Raw genomic sequence first — 22,521 nt, forward strand, 5'->3', positions numbered from 1 at the left:
GAGCAGGCAGAATCTACTGAAGAACAAGAAGGCGGGAACGGGGAGAACAGCGAAGAGAGGCACAGCCGCCACCACAGAGAAACACTAGAGTAGAAGTCAGCCTATGCTGAGCAGGGAGGAGAACACTGGAGGGTTCAAGCTACACCAAATCCTACACAGCCCAGTTCCTGAGCAACAGTCTGTGTGGCCTGGCATTCTGATACTTCTTCCCCCATGCAACTACCTTTTATTTTCCTTAATTCCCTGCGGATACTTAAAACAAACCCAGTCACTGCAAGAAACCCCAACAGACCACTTTCTTCCAGGCTAAAAGAGACAAGCACCTTGTTTGGTGCGGGTCTCTGCCTATCAAGAGCCAGTGTTGTGGTTGGACTCACCCTTGTGCTTCTTATTATGATTGCAAGGTAGCCTTCAGCAACAGGCATCAGGAAACTTTGAAAAAATAAACATTTATTACTTACAAGACCTGGAAATTACATCGCACATCTGGGGACACACAGCAAGGTTGCCGGTAGAGAGAGAGAACAGGAAAAAGAGTGCACGGGGGCCAGGAGTTCTGCTTTTATTGGGGTCAAGGTTGGGGACCCAGGGTTTTGCAGGTTCACTCTTTATTGGTGAATTTAAAGTATGGAAGAGAAAAAATAAGTGGCCCAAATGGTCAGTTAGGGAAATACACCAGGACCTTTAAAACAAAGGACCCTCGGTGCTGGGAAGGTGGCCCGGCTCTTTATCTAGTTGTGTGTCTGATAATGTGTTTATTCAAGATAGGATCTTTGGAGTAGGTGCTTCTTTGAAAAGGGTGTCTCAGAAATCAAAGCTTAAGTCAGACACTTGCATTACAGAAAAGAAATAAAACTGTCAGGGCTTACACTATACTCCCAAATGACAAATTTTATTTGAGGTCATGATCCTCTTTTGTTTGGCCCCAAACTTTTGAACCATTTATTAATAGTTATTTTTTTAAAAAATCTACCAACACTTCCTGAAATTAAAAAAATATATATATACTGACTAAATAAATATGATCATAGCTAGATTTGAAAAAGTGATATTCATGCAATTGAAAAGACACCAAAAAGATAATATCAATAAACTCTTTGACTTTCAGATCTGTCTGAGAAACTCCAGACCTGTCACTGTCTCAAAATAATGTACATGAATACAGAAAGCAGAATATGCTAAGAGGGGGGTCCATGGACAGGCTTTAGGGAATCCATGAACTCCTGAGGCTGTGCACAGTTAAAAGGTACATGTTTTGTTTTCATCCATGGATTTCATCTAAGTCTCAAAAACCCCTGGCTTAGATGTTCCTAAACATCTTCCTTCTGGGACCTCTCTGACTCCTGGATATATTTTACTAATTTAATCTTTATTGGTCATACCGCAGCTTGAGTTTCAGTCCTAAGTAATGATGCTCCTTTCCTATCCTCTCCCCAAGCCCCTTTTTTCCTTTCTCTTTTCTGCTTCCGTCCTCCATCCATCTCTTTCCTTCTCCTTTTCTGGCTCCCTTCTCAGTTTACCTGTTTCTCCTACCTTTAGTTGTGCCCACCAGTGACTCCCCTGTTTCTCGTCTCTCAGAGCTAAAGAGGCTGCCACTTCCCCATTTAAAATATCCCACCTAAATCTTGGTCCTTCTCCTCCTCCCTCTGCATCTTTGTCGATCAATTCCCACCCCTCCCCTCCAGTAAGTGCCCGGAGTCACACAGTGTGAATCACTGTGAGATTAATAATGTCCTTCGTATAGGAAGATGATGTCACTAATCTCCCATCAGTGGGCTCCGTGCTCTTGAGCAATTTTCTCTACAGTGGGAATGAGTGGGCATTGATTCTTCTCATGCCCCAGCTCAGTGACCCTAAGAACAATTTCAAGGGTTTTCTAGGCTGAGATTTGGGGTACAGAAATGGATCCAGAATAGAAAAAAAGCCAATTTACTATCTCTTGAGGTTTTGATCCAGGGCAAGAAGAGTCTTAGGAGGCCCATGGCCAAAACCAGAAGCAGTCAGAACATTTCAACTGAAACTGATGTTGTTTATGGTTAGTCAGTTTTGATTATTCTTCTAAAATTGAAAAAAGATCAGGTTGCTAGTATTAGAGTCCTTACCAATGAAATTGCCAGTTAGTGAGCATGGGTATGTTATATCATCTCTAACCCCCAACTATCCTTGGGAAACAAAAATTCCCTGAGATTAAGTAAATTGCAAAAGCCATAGAGCTAGTAAGTGATAAATTCAGGACTGAATCTCCTTGTCTTTCCATTACACCACACTACTGTGTGTGTTAGAGCTGCAGTTCCTCTACTCTTAGATGTTTGATAACTTGAGCCCAGTTGTGGCAGAGAAGAGCCCTGTGGCAGCTTAGTGACTATGAGGTCCTCCTCTGACCCCACCTTTAAAGTCACTTTTCCTCATCAAATATGAGACTCTCTCAGTCCCTGGAGATCTGGTGACTAACACCTATTTGTAGTGTTTTAGCTGTATATCTTCATAACATGCTACCTTATCCCTAGCATGGAAGAGGGATCCATATTTGGCCTGCCTTTATCTGCTGTAATTACTTTGATCAGCTGGTGCAGGAAGCAACTGGAGCTGCTTACAAACAGTTTGCTTCCTTTCTGTCGTGCTTGGAGGTGATCTTTTCTTGGCTGGAGCCAGCTGTGCCATCCTTGTGCTCCAAGATCAAGTGAGGGCTAGTAAATACCATTCTGGTACTATGCTCCAGTTGCATTATGCATGTGTCCTCTTTCCCTACTGAGATTACAAGCAGGAAAGATATAATCGTGTGTTAGTGATGATAATGGTAGCTGGAACAACAATAACCATAATAGCATAATATTAGCTACTTATGACATGCCAGACAATATGCTGTGTAATTATTGAAATGGGATTCCAGAGGAGGTCTACTGACTTCAGAGACCACAGACCACACAATTAGCCACTACTTATTGTTCTCAAAATTCTCATAGGGGAAATTTGGGAAAAGAGAGAACATAGATCAGTTTCCTGGCTTTGAAGATTAAAGTGAACTCTCAATTAATTCTATAAACATTTGTTAGTTGCCTACTACATCCTGGCCTTTCTGCTAAATGGTAAGTAAATTTAGAGATGGTGGCGCCTGGGTGGCTCAGCGGTTAAGCATCTGCCTTCGGCTCAGGTCATGATCCCAGGGTCCTGGGATAGAGCCCCGCATCGGGCTCCCTGCTCAGTGGGAAGCCTGCTTCTCCCTCTCCCCCTGCTTGTGTTCCCTCTCTCACTGTGTCTCTCTCTGTCAAATAAATAAATAAAATCTTTGAAAGAAAGAAAGAAAGAAAGAAAGAAAGAAAGAAAGAAAGAAAGAAAGAAAGAAAGAAAGAAAGAAAGAAAGAAAGAAAATTTAGAGATGGATTAAAAAAAAACTCAAATCTATCTCAAGAGACAGACATGGGAGAAAAAAGACTTCCAAGATGAATTGGGGGAGGGGACATGATGCAAAGTGTAACAGGAGCCCAGAAGAAAAACAGATTTAAATCTGACCTGGAGAATCTGGAGAGGATTCTTGCAGAGGCTGGCATAAAGTTGGTCCTAAAAGGTAAAGATTTCTGCACATGGAAAAGAAGAGGGAGGATTTTCCCACGTGGGGAATCCACCAAAATTACTAGTGATCACAACTACCATTGTTGGATATATACTATGTACCTAACACTATTCACATCACATTATATATGTTGATTTATTGAACCCTGATAACAATCTCAAGGGTAGGTATTCTTTTCTTTAGTTCACACATCAGAAAAGTGAGATTCTTAAAGTTAAGTGGTTTGGCTAGGTACTTAGGTGGCTAAGGAATCTCTGGCTGGCAGCCCCATGTCTTCCCACTACCCAACATTACCCTCACATCACATTTGTGTTGTGTTTTATAGATGTGGTTATCATCTTTGTATATGACCAGATTAATTAATCTATTAATTTTTGTTATTTGTTTAAATAATATTTTCTTCATGGTCTGCAAAAAGACACAGAAACAAGAAGCAGTTCAGCCCTAGGCAAGGCATAATGATAAAATAATAATTTATTGGCATTATTATTATGTTTTCTAACATGTATTGAGCTTTCCTATCTGCCCAATAGTGTTCTGAGTACTTTATGGATAGGAATGTCAAACTCCTTTATGAAACAATTATTCCCAGCCTACAGAGATGAGGACATCAATACATATCTACATATATAGGTTATAGGCTAACCTCCTCTCTCATTTACTTTGTGCAGTTTATTTTTTGGGGGGGTACATTTTCTCTGAAGGCTATTTTATTTAAATCATATACAAACTTTACTCCTCCCCCAGCTGCCTCCTTCCCTGACACCCCTCTTCCCTTTAACAAAAACTCCAAATTTGTCTATTTCTGAATCCAATCTATTAGCGTCCCCGGGCAAATGGATTCCATTATGATTCAGACCAGGCTGTGCTGACTGAGGATTCCAAGGGTCCCTCAGTCCCCTCTAGGGTAAAGGGAAATGGCATGGACTGCATAGAAGGGCTGCCAGTCTGGCTTGGAACACATTTGGATGCTTAAAATACCAGTGCAGTAGAAGGCTGGCCTGCCAGATGAACGCTGACTGGCAGGAAGAACAGACATTCCAAAGAAAGGGCTGTTTCTCCCAGCTTTCATCTGGGATTCACCTGGGAGTTTGAAATAAATTGCTAAGAGCTTCAAGAGTTTTGTTTGCTGCAAGAAAAAATGAGAAAAGAAAGAGAGCTGGTGGTCCATCTTTTCCTCCCTGAACCTGAGCCCAGCTGGAGAAAACACACAACCACGCTCACTAGTGTCACTTTCAATGGATAGCCACTATCCTCCCTGAGGTCCTTGGTGGTGGCCTCCCATCCTATTACATATCTCTAGTTCATTCAGTCTCCTTCTGTCCTGGACCAGATTTTCACACCATCTCCTACTACTACTCTCATTCTTGGCTGATGGCATTACTTCTTATTTCCTATAGAAATTAGAAACAATCAAAAAAGAACTTCCATATGCTACCACCTACCAATCTACCAGGAGCTCCACCTATATGAGCTGTCATCTTCCATCACGATATATGAACTATCTATGGTCCTAGCTGAAGTCACCCCCCATAGTTGTGCTCTAGGACCCATCCCCTTCTGCTTTCTCAAAGATTTTGCTCCCTCCAATGTTTCATCTCTTTCCTACATAAAGAATGTTCCTATCTGCACACAAACATACTGTTGTTTATCTTATTTTAAACCCATCTCTCAACTCCACTTCTGCCTTCAGCTACTGTCCTGTTTCTCTGCTCCCCTTTATAGCAATAGTGATCATGAGTTGTCGGCACGCAACATCTTCCCTTCCATTTTTGGACTCACTCCAATCAGCTTCCTTCACCGCATGGCTTTTGTCAAAACCCCACCCACAACACACACGTGGCCAAATCCAGGGATTAATTCTCACACTTCATGTTGCCTGACCTAACAATAGCACTTGACCATGTGGATCATGATTTCCTTCCTGAAATATTTATTTTCTGGAACATCATTCTTAGTTCCTTATCTACTTCATTGGCTGTTCCTTCTCAATCCTCTTTGTTGTTTCCTACTTGTATCTCTGCCACCCAAGTGTACACAGTCCAGGGCTTACCCTTCAGGCATCTTCACGATCTATATCCACTCCCTTGGCGATCTCATCCAGTCTCATAGACTTAAACACCACGTCTATGCTGATGATCCCCTGGTCTATACTCGAACTTAATCTGTTCTCTAAACACCAGCCTCATAAATACAATTTCCAGGTAATATTCCGCTGGATTTTTAATAAGTATTGCACATTTATCACGTCCCAAAATTAAACTCTTAATTTCCCATTCAATCCCCAAATCTGTTTATCTCATAGTCTTCCTCATTTCAGTAAATGGTAACTGCATTCTTCTAGTTGCTTGGACCAAAACCTTAGTGTAATCCCTGACTCCTCTTCACTTATCCCTCCTATCAACAAATTGTGCCAATTCCTCTCTCAGTTTATAGTCAGAATCTGACCATGTCTTACCACTTCCACTGTCTCTACCTTGGTTCCATCCACCATCACCTTTTACCTGCATTATTATAAAACTATCTCACTAATCCCCTTTCTTCCAACCTTGTTAACATATAATCTGTTCTCTATCAGCAGAGTGATTTTCTAAAATGTAAATCAGATTATGTCACTCCTCTGCTCTAAAATCTCCATGCTTCTCATATCGTTCAGAGTAAAATCCGAAGTCCTTACCATCAGCAGTGGGGTAGCAGGATGGTGTGAGTTTTTTTCTGTGTCATGGCCCAACATGAAAGAATAGCATTCACCTATATTCTCTCATTTGTTCAGGTCAAAACCTTGGGATCACCCTTGACTCCCATCCTCCTCTCACATTCAACCCCCATTCCATCTGCAAATCCTGTCAATTCTGCCTTTAAAACATCCCCAGAATCTGATCATTTTTTTACCATCTACATTGCTACCATGGTAGTTCAAGCCACCATTTTAACTCATAAATAATATTTTCATAGCATTCTAATTGATCTTCCTGACTTAACACTTGCACCTTTCAGAGTGACCTTGATAAAGCACAAGTTGCATCATGTCACTCCTCTGTTCACCACCAACCTCAGAGAAAAATCCAAGCTCTTTACTACAGATCAAGTGGCCTATAGATCTGGTGATAGAGAACCATCATAAGAGTAGTTTCAAGGAAGGAGTGGGAACATAAAGCTTAGGAGTTAAAGAGTTAACCAGAAATGGTAACAGCAGTTTAAACAACTGCTTCAATAAATGTGGCTGTGAACAGAAGGAAAAAAAAAAAAAAACAGGATAATAGGTACAGGTGGCTTAGGATTGAGTGGGAAATTTTCCATAAGATAGAAGAGGCGTGAGCATACTTTCACATTTAGAATAGTTACTGGAAAGGGTGAGGTTGATGATACAGTAGAGAGAGATCACATGTGGCCCCAGAGGAAGCAGAAGGAATGAGAACTTGGAGGTTCAGTTGAAAAAGACTGCTTCAGACAGGAAATAAGGCACACATTCTAATGAGGCAGAAAAGGAAGAGAGGATTGGTGTGATGCAGACACACTTGTAAGTGGTAGGGTTAAAAGTAAAAAATAATAAAGAGATCCATGTGATTGGAAAGTTTCACCAATACTGATCATGCTCATTGAGTAAGCTAATATATTTTAAAATCAATGTCAAATTCATAGCAAACATGCTATTACATTAAAAGTGAATCTAATTCTGGATGGATTTTCTTTTTCAAAAAAATGGTTCTCAATGTTATAGCTCTGGAGCACATATGCTAATTTGATGTCAGGTCTCTATTACAATGAGGAATATCAATGTTTTTATAATGGTGGTTTGCAGAAGCCCAAGGGCTCAAAAATGGGTTCCAGTGAGTTAATTTTATTAAAAACAGTAATGTGTTTTGTTTCCATTGACATTTTAAAGGATCAATCAGTAAAATAATTATTTAAAGTTTTGTCATCACAAAATGGAAACTTAAGTGGTATTAAAAGAGATTATAAGGCAGTCAGTGAAATTCACATGAGCATGCTGATGACACAGTCAGCTAGTTCATCACTCAGCTGAGCAAGACTACTACTGTGGAGGTTTTCACTGGTATATAGATTCACATTTTTCTATTCTTAGTCATATATTATTTGATTTATACACATAATTATTATTTATTTATTACCCATAATTAACCGTCATGAGGACAGGTCACTTAAGTCATGTTACTGCTGAAAGCTGAAAGCTTATATAGCAAGTTACTAGGAGGATAATGAATTATAAGAAGTTTGTGAGTTTCCCCAAGACGCTTTTCACCAGACACATGTGGAAAGAATTTGATCAAAATACTCTTGTAGACAGTATGGTACTGGCACAAAAACAGACACATAGATCCATGGAACAGAATAGAGAGCCCAGAAATGGACCCTCAACCCTATGGTCAACTAATATTTGACAGAGCAGGAAAGAATGTCCACTGGAAAAAAGACAGTCTCTTCAACAAATTGTGTTGGGAAAATTGGACAGCCACATGCAGAAGAATGAAACTGGACCATTTCCTTACACCACACACAAAAATAGACTCAAAATGGGTGAAAGACCTCAATGTGAGACAGGAATCCATCAAAATCATTGAAGAGAACACAGGCAGCAACCTTTTCAAACTCAGCCACAGCAACTTCTTCCTAGAAACATTGCCAAAGGCAGGGGAAGCAAGGGCAAAAATGAACTATTGGGACTTCATCAAGACAAAAAGCTTTTGCACAGCAAAGGAAACAGTCAACAAAATCAAAAGACAACCAACAGAATGGGAGAAGATATTTGCAAATGACATATCAGATAAAGGGCTAGTATCCAAATTCTATAAAGAACTTATCAAACTTAACACCCAAAGAACAGATGATCCAATCAAGAAATGGGCAGAAGACATGAACAGACATTTTTCCAAAGAAGACATCCAAATGGCCAACAGACACATGAAAAAGTGCTCAACATCGCTTGGCATCAAGGAAATCCGAATCAAAACCTCAATGAGATATCACCTCACACCAGTCAGAATGGCTAAAATTAACAAGTCAGGAAATGACAGATGTTGGTGAGGATGCAGAGAAAGGGGAACCCTCCTGCACTGTTGGTGGGAATACAATCTGGTGCAACCACTCTGGAAAACAGTTTGGAGGTTCCTCAAAAAGTTGAAAATAGAGCTACCCTATGACCCAGCAATTGCACTACTGGGTATTTACCCCAAAGATACAAATGTAGTGATCTGAAGGGACACATGTACCCCAATGTTTATAGCAGCAATGTCCACAATAGCCAAACTGTGGAAAGAGCCAAGATGTCCATCGACAGATGAATGGATAAAGAAGATGTGGTGTATATATACATTGGAATATTATGCAGCCATCAAAAAAATGAAATCTTGCCATTTGCAACAACATGGATGGAACTAGAGGGTATTATGCTAAGCGAAATAAGTCAATCAGAGAAAGGCAAGTATCATATGATCTCACTGATATGAGGAATTTGAGAAACAAGGCAGAAGCTCATAGGGGAAGGGAGGGAAAAATAAAACAAGATGAAACCAGAGAGAGAGACAAACCATAAGAGACTCTTAATCTCAGGAAACAAACGGAGGGTTGCTGGAGTGGAGAGGGGTGGGAAGGATGGGGGGACTGGGTGATAGACATTGGGGAGGGTATGTGCTATGGTGAGTGCTGTGAATTGTGTAAGACTGATGAATCACAGACCTGTACCCCTGAAATAAATAATACATTATATGTCAATTAAAAAAATACTCTTGTATTCCCTATCTTATCAAATGGTACACTATCCAATCTTCAGACACAGAACCCTTTGAATCTTTTTATTCTTTTCTCTCTCTCAGTCCCCATACCCAATCAATCAATCACATCATGAAGACAGCAGACACTCCCCCCTTAACACTTTTAGAATTGAATCTTCAACCCTCCCGCCAGTCTCAGTGCAGAGCCTCCTCACTTGGATCACTACCAACCCTCCCCAATACTCAGCTATCTGTGTAATCCTCTTTCAATGTAGAATCACACTTCTTCTACTGCTCTGATTCCAATCCTTTGAGAGTTCCCTAGAGCTTTTAGGGTAAAGTTCAAACTCCTTAGTAAGACTAAACCATAAGGCTCTGAATGGTGTGGCTACTGCCTGATTCTGACCTTATTCCTCCTTATTCTTTCCCACTTCTTGTTTTATCTCAAGCCTATTTGTGTTTCAGTTACAACAATAATGAATGCCTTATAGTGCAATGGCATGACCAAATGCACTTCCCTTCACTGGAATTCCTTCCACTCCTATGTTTTTAGCTAACTGCTATTTATTCCTCAAAGCAGAGTTCTGAACTTGATATATACTTTGAAGTGTCTGTTTCAGTTTTTGTTTCCGAAGCAGGAATACATTTGTCCTGACATAATCCTACTCTTCTCTCTGATCACTCTTGATTTAGCAGTTTATACATTTAAAAAATAGGGAACAATTGAAAGCTTCTTATGAGAGAGAACTATGGTTCATACACTTGAAACTAATATAACACTCTATGTTAACTATACAGGAATTAAATTTTTTTTAAATAATAATAAAAAAAAGGAACTGTGAAATGGTCAGGGTAAAGAAATGATAAGGCTAATGGCTGGACCATATAGCCACCTTCAAAAGGGAAATGCACCAGAAGCATTGAATATCCTACTCTGATATGACATAACATCTTCATACCCCTACTAAACTATGTTGTTGGCTATATCTTAATAATGCAGAATACCAACTTTCTCATTAAGAAGGAGGTAGATATAATTGCACACACTTTTAAAAAGTAATCACAATCCCACAAAATATACAAGTCAAACAATAAAGAACATAAAGTAATCTTGCTTTGACAATTCAGAAGGCACTACAGATCTTGTAATATAATCACTAGATTGTAGATGCTCAAAAGATGTCTGTTGAACAGAATTCTCTGGATGCTGGAATGGCACACAAGTACTGTATCTACATGTCACAAATTTCCTGAGACAACTCTTTCAACCCATTTCAAAATGAAGACTAAACTTCTTTGCCAGACCATATGTCCTCACTTAAAACAATGCTTAATTTATTCCTATTTCAACTCCAGGCACTTCATTTTGGAGTTTAAGGATTGTACCCTCTCTTTTCTGGCACTAACTTGGGAAGGAGAGATACAACATTCTTCTTTTCCCAACTCTTAAGGTCCATTTCAAATTTTGCCTCCTCCACAGGGCCTTCTGGGCAGTGGGCTGCTGATAAATGTGTAAGCTCTGTAGATGAGTGGGCAGAAAAGGAACACTGATTTACAGTGTTTGCCAATTTTCATGGTATAAATACTCCCACCATGGCCAATTTCAACCTACCAATGGTTTAGCAACAAGCTGTATGTTTAAGGATGAGCTCTCAACTGCAGGTTCCAGCCAGCTCCACAATACCCCTGCTTTCAGGTAGCGCTGGTCCATAGATACCTCTTGCTTATCTGAGTTCTTTATTTTTTCCCCAAATATATATTAGTTTATTATTTTTTATTAATTTTTTATTATGTTATGTTAATCACCATACATTACATCATTAGTTTTTGATGTAGTGTTCCATGATTCACTGTTTGCATATAACACCCAGTGCTGCATGCAGAACGTGCCCTCTTTAATACCCATCACCAGGCTAACCCATCCCCCCACCACCCTCCCCTCCAGAATCCTCAGTTTGTTTCTCAGAGTCCATAGTCTCTCATGGTTTGTCTCCCCCTCCGATTTCCCCCCGTTCATTCTTCCCCTCCTGCTATCTTCTTCTTTTTTTTTTTTTAACATATAATGTATTATTTGTTTCAGAGGTTGCAGGTCTGTGATTCAACAGTCTTACATAATTCACAGTGCTCACCATAGCACATACCCTCCCCAATATCTATCACTCAGCTTATCTAAGTTCTGAGGCATTCATGGCTTGCTCTTGCCCCTACAGCAGCCCCCAATCCACACTTCACGGTCAACATCTTATACTCTGACAGATTGAAACTCCCCTGAGTCTTATGCTCTGGAAAACAATAAAGGTTCAGAAATTCTCCCAACTCTTTGTTCTCAGAAATCCACTACCCTTCCGGGTTTCTAAAATGGCTAACTGCAAATGATCACCGTGCCCCCCAATATTCTAAATATTCTCAGGTAAGACCATTCTCATGACTCTCATTTATTTGTCTCCATAACGCCAGGTCACTTTCCTTTTCTTTGAGACATTGCTCATGAACAAACTCTCTCCCTATTGCAATAGCCTGAATTAAATCATCTCAGTTGTCTGGTGTATTTTGTCTCTCACCATTCTTTGTTGTCAGTTTACCAGTATCCTGAAACCTCCTCCCACCTCCCCATTGGCTTATCCCATTAGGGCTGCCCCTCAGCAGTGGGAAAACTCAGGCCCCTCCACACCAGCTTCAGCTGTGGTTGCACCACCTCTGCATTATTGCTTGTTCTGATAAAAGAAAGGTGTCCAGGTGGGAGAGCGGGAGGAGCTCAGGGCCTGAACTGAAATGCCTGGACACAAACCTTCTTTCCCATGTACTGGGATCTCTCCCTCACTTGGGTACAGTCCCACTGGCCTGCAGCCATGGTGGTGGTAGTGGGTTGGGGGAGCAGGGGCAGGGATGGTATATGAAGACCAGTCACTTTCCTCTTTTCCCAACACCCCTCTTATAATGCCTTTACCCATGAACTCACAAGCTTAGTCCTTGAGGAAATGTCTGGATTTGCTACCAGCTGGTCAGCCTGGTATTACCTTTGCCCTACCAGTCTTGCCCCCCAGAGCTCATTAGAAATGCAGGATCTGAGGCCCAGATACACAGAATGGGAACTTTCATTTTCACAATATCCCAGGTGATTTATTTGCACGTTACAGTGTGAGGGGGTAGTTTCTATACGGTGTGGCAGAGGAAATACTGTGTGCAGGCAGGGTTGGGGGTTGGGGGCTCCTAATCCACTCTGAGTGGTCTCAAGGCAATTCCCATGAAGAAGTGACATCTAAGCTAGAGCCTTAAGATCCCAGTTGCCTGCAATGTCAATGGGGACAGAACAAGCGCAACAGGGCCTGCAGGCCATTCTTTGAGTCCTGCTTCTTTCCCTCCTCTTTCCCCTGCCCTCTGGCACTCTGGAGCCATGCTCTTTTCCTTGGCTGCGTGCCTGGCAATCTCAGGCACTCCTGACACCACTGGGTAAGGAGAAAACCCCTTTGGCCCTGTGAATTCCCCATTCTTAGAATGGCTTCCATCCTCGTGGAGAGCAAGCTAGTTTGGAAGGATTTTTCTCTACATGTCGCTTGGATAGAGGGATGACTGATGGCTTGATGAATTGTATGCTGAGCTCTGACTCTTAGGCACTAAATATAGACTGTGCACATGCTGGAAGATCTAAATTTAGCAGCGCTGGCTGGGAGGAAGAGGAGGGGCTTCAGGGGCTCTCCCAGGACTGGATGGAAGGAAACAGCCCTAAGTGATGTCCAGCAGCTGCTCAGCCTAGGAATAATTTATTATTCCTGGCAGGGAAGGAGGTGCACTGGAAATTTCATCCTAGGTTGATTTGTCTGTTGGAGGGGTTTGTTGAAAGTCATTTTTCTGCTAAAAAAAAAAAATGCAGATCAGGAGGCATCTCTCGGCCTCCATTTGATTAATTTTCTCCCGTTTGGGTTAAAGCATGGTGCTGTCCTCCTCAGGCTGAGTTCTGATCTCCTGGTGGGTTATTTCTAATTCTGTCCCATGCTGCCCCAGATCTTCTTTGTTTAGTTAGATGAGAAGGCTCTAATTATTTAGAGTGAAGGTCAAAATGAGAGTGGATCTCTGATGCTGCCAAATGCAATGCTCCAATTTGCCCTTTCTGGTTAGAAAAGTCCCAATTGCCTGGTGTACTTTGGGGAAAGCTACTTAGCTGGCAAAGGGAGGAAAAAACAAGATCTTTGTTCAGGTTGAGGCAAAGGAAGGAAGAAACAAGATCCCTTGGCCTCCTGCCCCTCCTCCAGCAGTGTGAGAAGAGAGCACTAGTGCAGCACTTAGCTTCTCCTGGCGGAAAGTAGGCAGTCAATACGTGGTGGCATCAGCTTAGGAAACAAAGTGTGTCTGCTGGCCCTCCATCCCCCACTTTCACGCCAGTGGCCATCTGTGGACAGAGAAGCCACAGTAAACATGCATTAGCCATTTTCCCCTTCATTATCCAGAGTCTGTGTCCCTTTCCTATGGTAAGATAGAGAAAGCTCATCTGCATTTTGATTGCTGTCTTTGTGCAAAGACAACTGAAAACAGGCTCTGAACTCCCCCTACAATCACTTCCCATTAGACTCAATTACATGGTCCTAGTAAGGAAAAGAGGAAGGGAAACTGTCTCCTTGCCTGCCCATGAATAAATCATATTTGACTGATTCCACCGTGTTTTCCTCCAGCTCTCCTGGTTCCCCCAAATCAGGAGGAGTTAGAGAAGCCCTATAGTAGATATGCCATATCAGCCAGCATCACAAACTGAGGACTACTCCACCCTCCATTTCTCTCTCATCTGCCTCATCCCCGGGATGCCTCTGAGAAACTGGCTGGTCTCACCTCCAAATAAAGGAGATGAGGAAAAGTTTGACTCACTGATTGTTTAAACGTCCTCATGTTCAGCAGTTTGGGGGCAACATTCAAAGTGATTGATATTTAGGGGCTTCAAACCATGATTTGAGCAACACAGCTAGCTCCCCTCTAGGAACTAAGGGAAAACTCAGCCTTGTGTTCCTAAGAGAACTTTCCAAGAAGTCTTAATCATGCTAATTCTCAGTGTTTCTACCAGCCCATGATTATATCCCAAGGAGTTGGAAAAAAAGTCTCCTGCTTCATAGAGGCTGAATATGGTGCCTAACATGGTTCATGGACTTATGACAGACAGTGCTGGGGGAGCCAAGAAGCTGTGGAGAGCTTTGCTAAGTGGCTTTATGTAGATCAGTCCACAGGGGCCTAGATCCTCCACACCCTTCCCCCCTCCACCAACATCAGGTTCTGTCTCACGCCTTGCAGACTTGTGGCATGATTCCTCTCTCAAGGCTTCAGTGCCTCTGGAAGAAGAGTCCGCAGGCCACAGAATCTCTCTGAGAAGCCTGTCAGCAACACATAGCCTCTGGTATCAGCTATCCTGGTGTCACCTACCATGTCAAAACTGTGTCACATTTGAAGGAGGGTGGTCTTGATCTTGGGGACCCAAAGTGGTAGATAAGGTAACATCACAAATGTAGGCTCACCTCATTTTACACCATCAACTGACAAATCTCCCCTCTTTCCAATGCAGAAAGTACTTTATCATTTGGTTTATCTTTAATTACTAAAGACTTTACTGGGTACTCTTCCAGTGACAACCCGGCACTGGCTCACAGACTCTTCTGAGGGTTAGTGGATTCTACAGAATGGTGCATCTTCTACTGTTTCCACTCACTAGACAAGCTCTATGGGAATACAAGTTAAGCTTTGGAAAACTGATAGTAAAACAAATGATCCTTGTCTACAGAAATGCAAGTGAATTTTGTCTGGTAGAGATTTGATTGATTTCCATCCTATAAAAAAGTTAACCCCAAACATTATATTTGACTGTGCTCTAGACTGTGAACCAGTGTTGTATCTATTAGCAAATTCATTGCTGTGTTCCTGAGTGTGTGTTTCTGTGTGTTCTTCAGATTGTCCTTTGAACAGATGTCAGCATCTTACTCTTCCCTAATCAATGGGTTAAATAAAATGTTTGAAATTTATTCATTTTTTATTTGTGTGTGGCTCATAATTTTTACCTTTTTGAAAATTGTACTTTAGTATAGCTTTTTAAATTATAATGCTAAGAGCTATTATATCATATTAATAACCATTCCCTATATCAACTTTAGTTTCCATTTTCTTAAGGGAAAAGTGGCAAAAGAAGGAAAAATTATCTACTCATGCTAGACTTAATTCTGTGGTATAGAATATTAGTACAGAAGGGCTCTTCTTTTGTTTCCTGACTCATTATAAGTGAAAGAAGGATATAGTCACATGTGTTCATATTTATTTTCCTATAATAAAATAATGTGCACTAATTTTATGTCATAGCAACCTTATAATGAAATTACTGCTATTGTCATTATTATAAAACACTTGTTCTATGTTAGCCACTATTTTAAGTTCTGTGCATATGTTAAAATATTTACTCATTATAGCAATGCTAGGAGGTATGTGGTATTAATATGCCCACTTGCCAGATGAAGAAACTGAGGCATCAGGAGGTTCAGCAACTTACCCAAGGTCATACAGTTAATGAGTGGTAGATTCCCATTTAAACCTAGTCTAACTTCAGAGCCTTTGCTCTTAACCTCTTTTTATGTAAGCCCAATTTTGCAGCTGAGAAAACTGACAGTGAGTGAAGTTACTTGCCCAATAACACAAAGCAAGTAAATGACAGTGCCAAGATTTATACCCAGGTCCATCTGATGTTAAAGGCCAGCTTTCTTCACCATAACAAAAAGAGTGCCGTTGGATATGAACCTACAGCTTTTGTCCTATTGACAGCCTAAACATATTTGCAGAAATCAGACAAAATAACCCGCATTTTATTCCTTCAAATCAGCTGGAAGAAAAGAGGTGTTGCGCCTGGGTGGTTCAGTCAGTTAAGGGTCTGACTCTTGGTCTCAGCCCAGTTCATGATCCCAGGGTCTTGGGAGCAAGCCCCCTGTCAGGCTCCATGCTCAGCAGAGAGTCTGCTTGAAGATTCTTGCCTCTAACCCTCCCCCCCACTCACTGGCTCTCTCTCTCTCTCTCTCTCTCTCTCTCTCTCTCTCTCAAATAAATAAATAAATCTTTTTTTTTTTTAAAGGAAAGAGGTATTAAGTATTTGAACCTACAGAAAAAAAAGGTATAGCACTTTGTATCTCCCTTGAGCTTTGCAGGTACCATGTTTGGCTCTGTGCTGTATTTATCTGGGCCCTTGTCCTATTTATTACCATTATACTGCAATACCCAGAGGGCAGGAATATGCCCTGAAGGGCCTAACCTGGTTCCTCATGCAGAATAAAGTCAAATAAATATTGTGGAATTACAACCACCTGATTGGCGCAACATGGAGTTGCCTCCTCAGCTGAGATGTTGACTGTCCCCAAACATGATGACTCCAGCAGAGCTTCTGCTAATTACTGGGTGCTGGGGTGGACGGCCGGGGACTGTGGCTTAGGAGAGTCAACGATGGGGAGGAGTGTGGCTGTGGTTATAAGGAAGAAAGAATTTGGGGGAGAGGCCCCCAAAGAGAAATCGTGCTGCTAATCAGTTAAAGGAGCTTGCTGTCTTAATCCCTTACCCCCCAACAAAACAGCTCCAAGACCTCTGGTCTTTTCCTCTCCCCTTTGTCTCCTCAGCTCCCTCCCACACTGCATGCTCCCACCTATTGTCACAAAGGGGCCCCAATAAGACAACTTTCCCCACCATCCCCAGCCCCACCCCCTGAGCATTGCCAAATCAGGTCTTGGAGCCCCAGCACCACTGCCAGAAGCTCCTAGTCTCCCTCCTCCATCCCTGCTGGTGCTCCACATTGCAGTAGTAGTCACTGAACCTCCAAGCATGCTCTCCCAGCTGGGATCTGCAGTGTGGTGCCCGCCGGCTGGTTCCCTGCCCCCACATGGCTTCCTAGGCTCTGTGCTGAGCTGCGGCCTGCAGGTTACATAAGCCCCCTGCGCACTTGCAGTGAATTCATCTTGTCGGTTATCCAGACTCTTGGATAGACAGTGAAATCTGAAATGCTGCTAGATTGTCCTCCCCTCTGGAGATGGCACATAGCCAGGCTCCGAAACAACAAAGCTAGCAACAGCAACTACCCTGGGACAGGTCAGAAAGGCAGCCTTACCTAATCATGAACAGGGAAGTCTTCTTCCTAAGGAAACAGGAATGCTTGGGAAGGGGATCCCTGCAAGGGCTTTAACCTCTTTGCCAGCACAGAGCCTCGCCTGACCTGCAGGGACAGCCTGCCTGCGACCCTACCATGTGCCAGGGAAAGCCAGCCAAGAGAAATGAAGGACAAACTGGTTTGTGCTAAGTCTTCTCAATTACCTCTTGGCTCACTGACGTCGTAAGTAATTCCTCCTTGCCTGACTTTACTAGAATGTTCTAACCTGGAAACAAGAATTTTCCGTGGGGTAATGGGATAGTCCTAATTTCCTGCAGGCAAGAGCGAGTAGCTCCTCTCTCCTCCTCTCACCTCTGACCAGCCAGAGCTGCTCTCTTCCACCCTAAGGAGCTTCTCAAATTACACCAGGAAGCCCAGGCCCCAGAAAATCTGCCCTTCACCTTGATGGGATCTCTCGTTGTCCTACAGAACATGAGGCTCTCCAGCCCAGTTCACCAATCCTTCTGCCTTTGTTAGATGTGGGTGGCACCACCAAATGCCTTTCTAGTGAGGAAAAAGCATTTTGCAGGGTCTGCTTCATAACCCCCTGAGGCAGCAAGAGAGGCCAATGCAAAAAAAAAATCCCCTCATGGAAGGATGACCAACAACCCCCGTTTGTCCTGGATTAAAGGGAGGACATGAGACTTTCGACTGAGAAAGTCCTGGGCAGACAGACGAGCTGGTCGCCCAACGCAGGGGTGGGGGATGGCAACACAATTTTTTCTTGATGACTTGACCTCTGGACTAAAAGGAATTTTTTTCCTTTCCGACATATACGAGAGAATATTTGCTCCTGGAAGAGAGGCAATGAAGAGGACATCTCTTCACGAACATGTGAGAAATTGAATAAACAAAACCTGATTGGGAATGTAAAATAGCAGAGAAGTCTGGGGGAAGGTATCAAGAGACCTACTGGGCTAATAATGTTCAGGACATTTAATCTTCAGCTATACCTTGTTTATGCCAGTTGGAGTGGCACAAGCCATAAAAAGGATCCATATCCAGGATGGCAGGATGGCATTCCCACAGTCCGCCCCTGGGTCTACCCCACCATACGCCTCCCCCCATCCCGACTTAAACTTAGAATAGTTGCAGCGGTCTTCTGCATGGCATTTTCTGGGCATCGGATGTGGGTCTCTTGGAAGCAGGCAGCCGCAACATAATGGAAAGAGCACTGGCCTAAAAGTCAGGACACCTGAGTTCTATTTTTATCCCAGTCCCCCCCTGACTGTGTGACCTTGGGCAGGCACTCAACTGTAAAATAAAGAAAGCAGTCCTTACCCCGTCCTCCTCCCATTGTTGTGAGGAGACACTGTTGTGACTGAGCATCTAATGGCTCCAAAGACTTACGTCCTCACCAGCAATTCCCAGGCTGTCTTAATTCCTAGTGTCCCAGGCTAACCCACTTTTGCCCCAACTTCAGTACTCATCAGATCCACTTCACTGGATTTTTTGTGCATCCTTTTATTGTTCATTTGCATATTCTTAAATAGAGTTCCTTGAACGCTGAGAACATAAGTTAAATCTCTTTCCAGACATGCTTTGACTAAATTTATACACCTTTAGCAATAATTCAGTCAGACGGTCAGACACCCAAAGCTAGGGGTGGGGTGGAAGCCAGTCTTAACCAGTGGCTAAAAGCCTACAGCAACAACTCAGATTGGGGGCACCTGAAGATCCACTGACCTTGGAAGAATTTCCAGGGTTTGAATCCCTAAAAGATCAGCATTTGAACCTTGAGCAGGAAGCCTGAGGGCTTGGGTACAAGGGCTCTCTCTGCAACATGCTACATGAACACACTAAACTTCAAGTTCATCTTCATGGTATAGACTATACAAAAACTGTTTCATTTAGAGAGTATTTCTTGAGAAGAGTACAGTGCATGAATATGTGGTTCAGGAGAGGGATGAGAAAACTGAAGATAAAGATGGGAAAATAATTAAATAGAGAACTCTGGCCCTACCACTGAGGCAGCAGAAAGACCTTTCACCAAATGGTGTGGGATGATAAGCAGACTCAAGATTTCTGGGATCCACTGCTCAAGCTAATGCCTATTCTTTGCTTAAGCTCACTAATCCATAAAACTCATACCACAGTCTTAACTTATTTGGCCAGTAATTTATCTTAATTTCTGGTTGCTGTACACTTGATAAGATGCACAAGGTATATACAATACCATGATGGGATCTTGCCTCTGTAAACTGCCGAGTCTCCTGATGTGTATCTTTCCATTAAAGCTCCTTGGCCTGTCCCACTTGGGTTTTTCAGTTGGGATGTTGGAGGTTATATTCATTGCTCATCACACAGACCTGCTGTCTCTTTCTTCTCTCTTAGTTTCTTTCTCTGCTTCCTGATATTTTAGTACATTTTCATTGTTCTTTTATCAAGGAAAGAATATGAAGCAAATTTCTGGGTTCACACCTCACCTGCTCCATCTGACTGTTTATTCTCAGACCAGTTAATGGTGAGACAGAGGGGCTGGGCTAGCAAAGGGAGAAAAGCATGAGAAATTATAGGCATTTGAAGGCTAAAATTAATTTGAAACATTTCTAAAACTATAATCTATGTCAAAGGAAAAGCAGACTGTAATTAAAAGAAAGAAAAACAATAGGCTCTTACCCACAATACTGTATTTTCTATGTAAAAAAGGAGTACAGGCTTTCCAGGAAATAAGTAAATTGTGCCATTTAAGAGCAAACGTCATATCTTATACTTCTGTGACTTTGGGACAGGGACCACTGCGTGTTCCTTGGTATCTGTTCTCTACAGAACTCGTCTGATGTTTAGCTGGAAAATGATCATTTGGGAAGAAGACTATATTTCCCACCCTCTTTGCAGCTGAACTTGGCTGTATGACTACCTTCTGGGCAGCGAGCTCTAAGACCAAGGGGTATGCACAACTTCTGCAAAGTTTCTTCTAGAAGGCAGAAGCATAATTTCCCTTTCTCCTTCCTGCTGGATGGAACATGGATGCAAACTTGGAAATGGAGGGTGCCTGGATAGCTCAGTTGGTTAAGCGACTGCCTTCGGCTCAGGTCATGATCCCAGAGTCCGAGGATCGAGTCCCGCATCGGGCTCCTTGCTCAGCAGGGAGTCTGCTTCTCCCTCTGACCCTCTCCCCTCTCATGTGCTCTCTCTCTCTCTCTCTCTCTCTCTCTCATTCTTTCTCTCAAATAAATAAATAAAATATTTAAAAAAAAAACTTGGAAATGGAAGGTGGAATGAACCTGGTTCAGTGAATCTCATACCAGATGAGATCTTGCTTAACTCCTAACCATTGCTATGACAAAGAGAAAAAAAAATGTATCTGGTTTAAACCACTGATATTTTGGATTTGTTCACTCACAGCTCAACCTACTCCTTAGTGATACACCCCTACAACTTGTGGAAGGACACCTTGCATTCAATCAACAATTAAAATTGCCCCAATTATGGTAATTGACTAAAATATGTGAGGGATGTTACTTTCCTCACATTTTTAGAAGGTTTGGTTTTGGAGCTTCAAGGATATATGTGAGAGAGAGGTTTGGGGCATAATTCACTTTAACAGGGTGAATGAAGCAACCTGTGGGAAACATATATATATTATGATATATGTCATATAATAAGATGTATATAATATATAATTATATATATATATATAAAATATGGGACAATATCTCCATAGATGATAAATAGATAGCTAGATAGAGAGATAGAGAGATAGAGAGATAGAGAGATAGATAGATAGATAGATAGATAGATAGATAGATAGATAGATAGATGCAGATAAAATGGCATTCAGCAGAAGCTGCAGTGAGCCAGGGTTCAAGGAGAGGCACTGTCACTAGCTGGTGGGTGTATAAATTGGTAAAACTTTGTGGAACCAAATTGCCAATACGTATCACAACCTTAAAAATGTTTATTCTCTTTTATACAGTAATTCCATTATTTAGGGATCTACAGGAACAATGTGGACAAAGAGCGATGTCCAAAATTTTCCATGTAGCCCTGGGTATGGAGAACCTAAATGTTCAGACAAATAACTCCACATGTCATGAAATGTCAGTTGGCAGGTAATGGTGTCCGTTTGCATGAGCTGATTTTCGCTGAGGAAGGAGCTTCCGGGAGGGAAGTCAGGCCTGGACTCTGAGGGCTGGAGATGGGGGACGATGGAGAGGGCAGTGAGGCGTCTGCCTCCCACCCAGGCCCACGGGTCAGTCCATCCTCAAGGGGGAGGTCCTCACACGGGCTAAAGAAGCCTTTCCAAAAAGGAGCCTGGCAGGCCTGGAAGCTGTCCGGTGCTCAGGAAAGAAGTTGAAGACGGCGCGGAGCGGTCTTCCCTCGGGGGAGAAGCCCAGAGGGGGCCTGGAGACGTGCCTTGGCAGTGGAAGGGTCCTGGCCCCGGAGACGCCCGAGAGGCCGCGTGGGCGCTTGGCGGGCCGGTGCTGCCCTCCAGTGGCGGTGCGGCTGGAAACAAGGCAGGGGCCGGGCGTGGAAGGGCGGGGAGGACCGTCGCTGCGCTCACATGAGCTCCGAGAGAGAACTGAAATGGGGTGTGGAGTGAAGACGCCTGCAGGTGGGGACATGAGCGGTGCAATCTGAGTTACCAGTCTCATTTGTAGCCATAGGTCAGAGAAATAACTGAAATGGACAATTATGGAGAAAATTAAGTAAAGGATGATTTGTCGCATAACCGGTGGGCCCTATCTTACCTAATGAATTCATTATCTTCCCTGTCCGGCTACGCTTTTCGCCCCGGAACCATAGGCGTTGAAAGCCTAGAAACTATATTTCTCAGATGTCCTCGGCAGCAGGTGTCTGGATATCCTCAGTGAGTGGCACTTTTCGAGGTTTGCAAGTCAGAAGAAAAGGATAGGCCACTGTTTGCGGCAGAAGCTCTAGGTATGAGTGTGAGCATCAGCAAGTGGCCGATGTGGGGGGTTGCTGGCAGCTCTCAGCGCTGGGGGCAGCTGAGCTCCGCAGTAGCGGCATCTCTGAAATACGTGTGTTTCTAGACCTAGGGCTTTCCTGATTACTGTTCTCTTCCAATGGGAGGTGTATACAGGTTGTATAAGCCTTACATACCCGGT

At 42.7% G+C, this 22,521-nt stretch overlaps 1 pseudogene; it reads left to right on the top strand.

Annotated features, from left to right (window-relative positions):
• The window catches only part of LOC113932591, an 85,781-nt pseudogene extending 63,748 nt beyond the window's left edge, over window positions 1-22,033 (top strand).
• Window positions 22,034-22,521: the final 488 nt, after the last annotated feature.

This window comes from Zalophus californianus, chromosome 10 (genome assembly GCF_009762305.2).
Source record: "Zalophus californianus isolate mZalCal1 chromosome 10, mZalCal1.pri.v2, whole genome shotgun sequence".
Lineage (NCBI taxonomy): Eukaryota > Metazoa > Chordata > Mammalia > Carnivora > Otariidae > Zalophus > Zalophus californianus.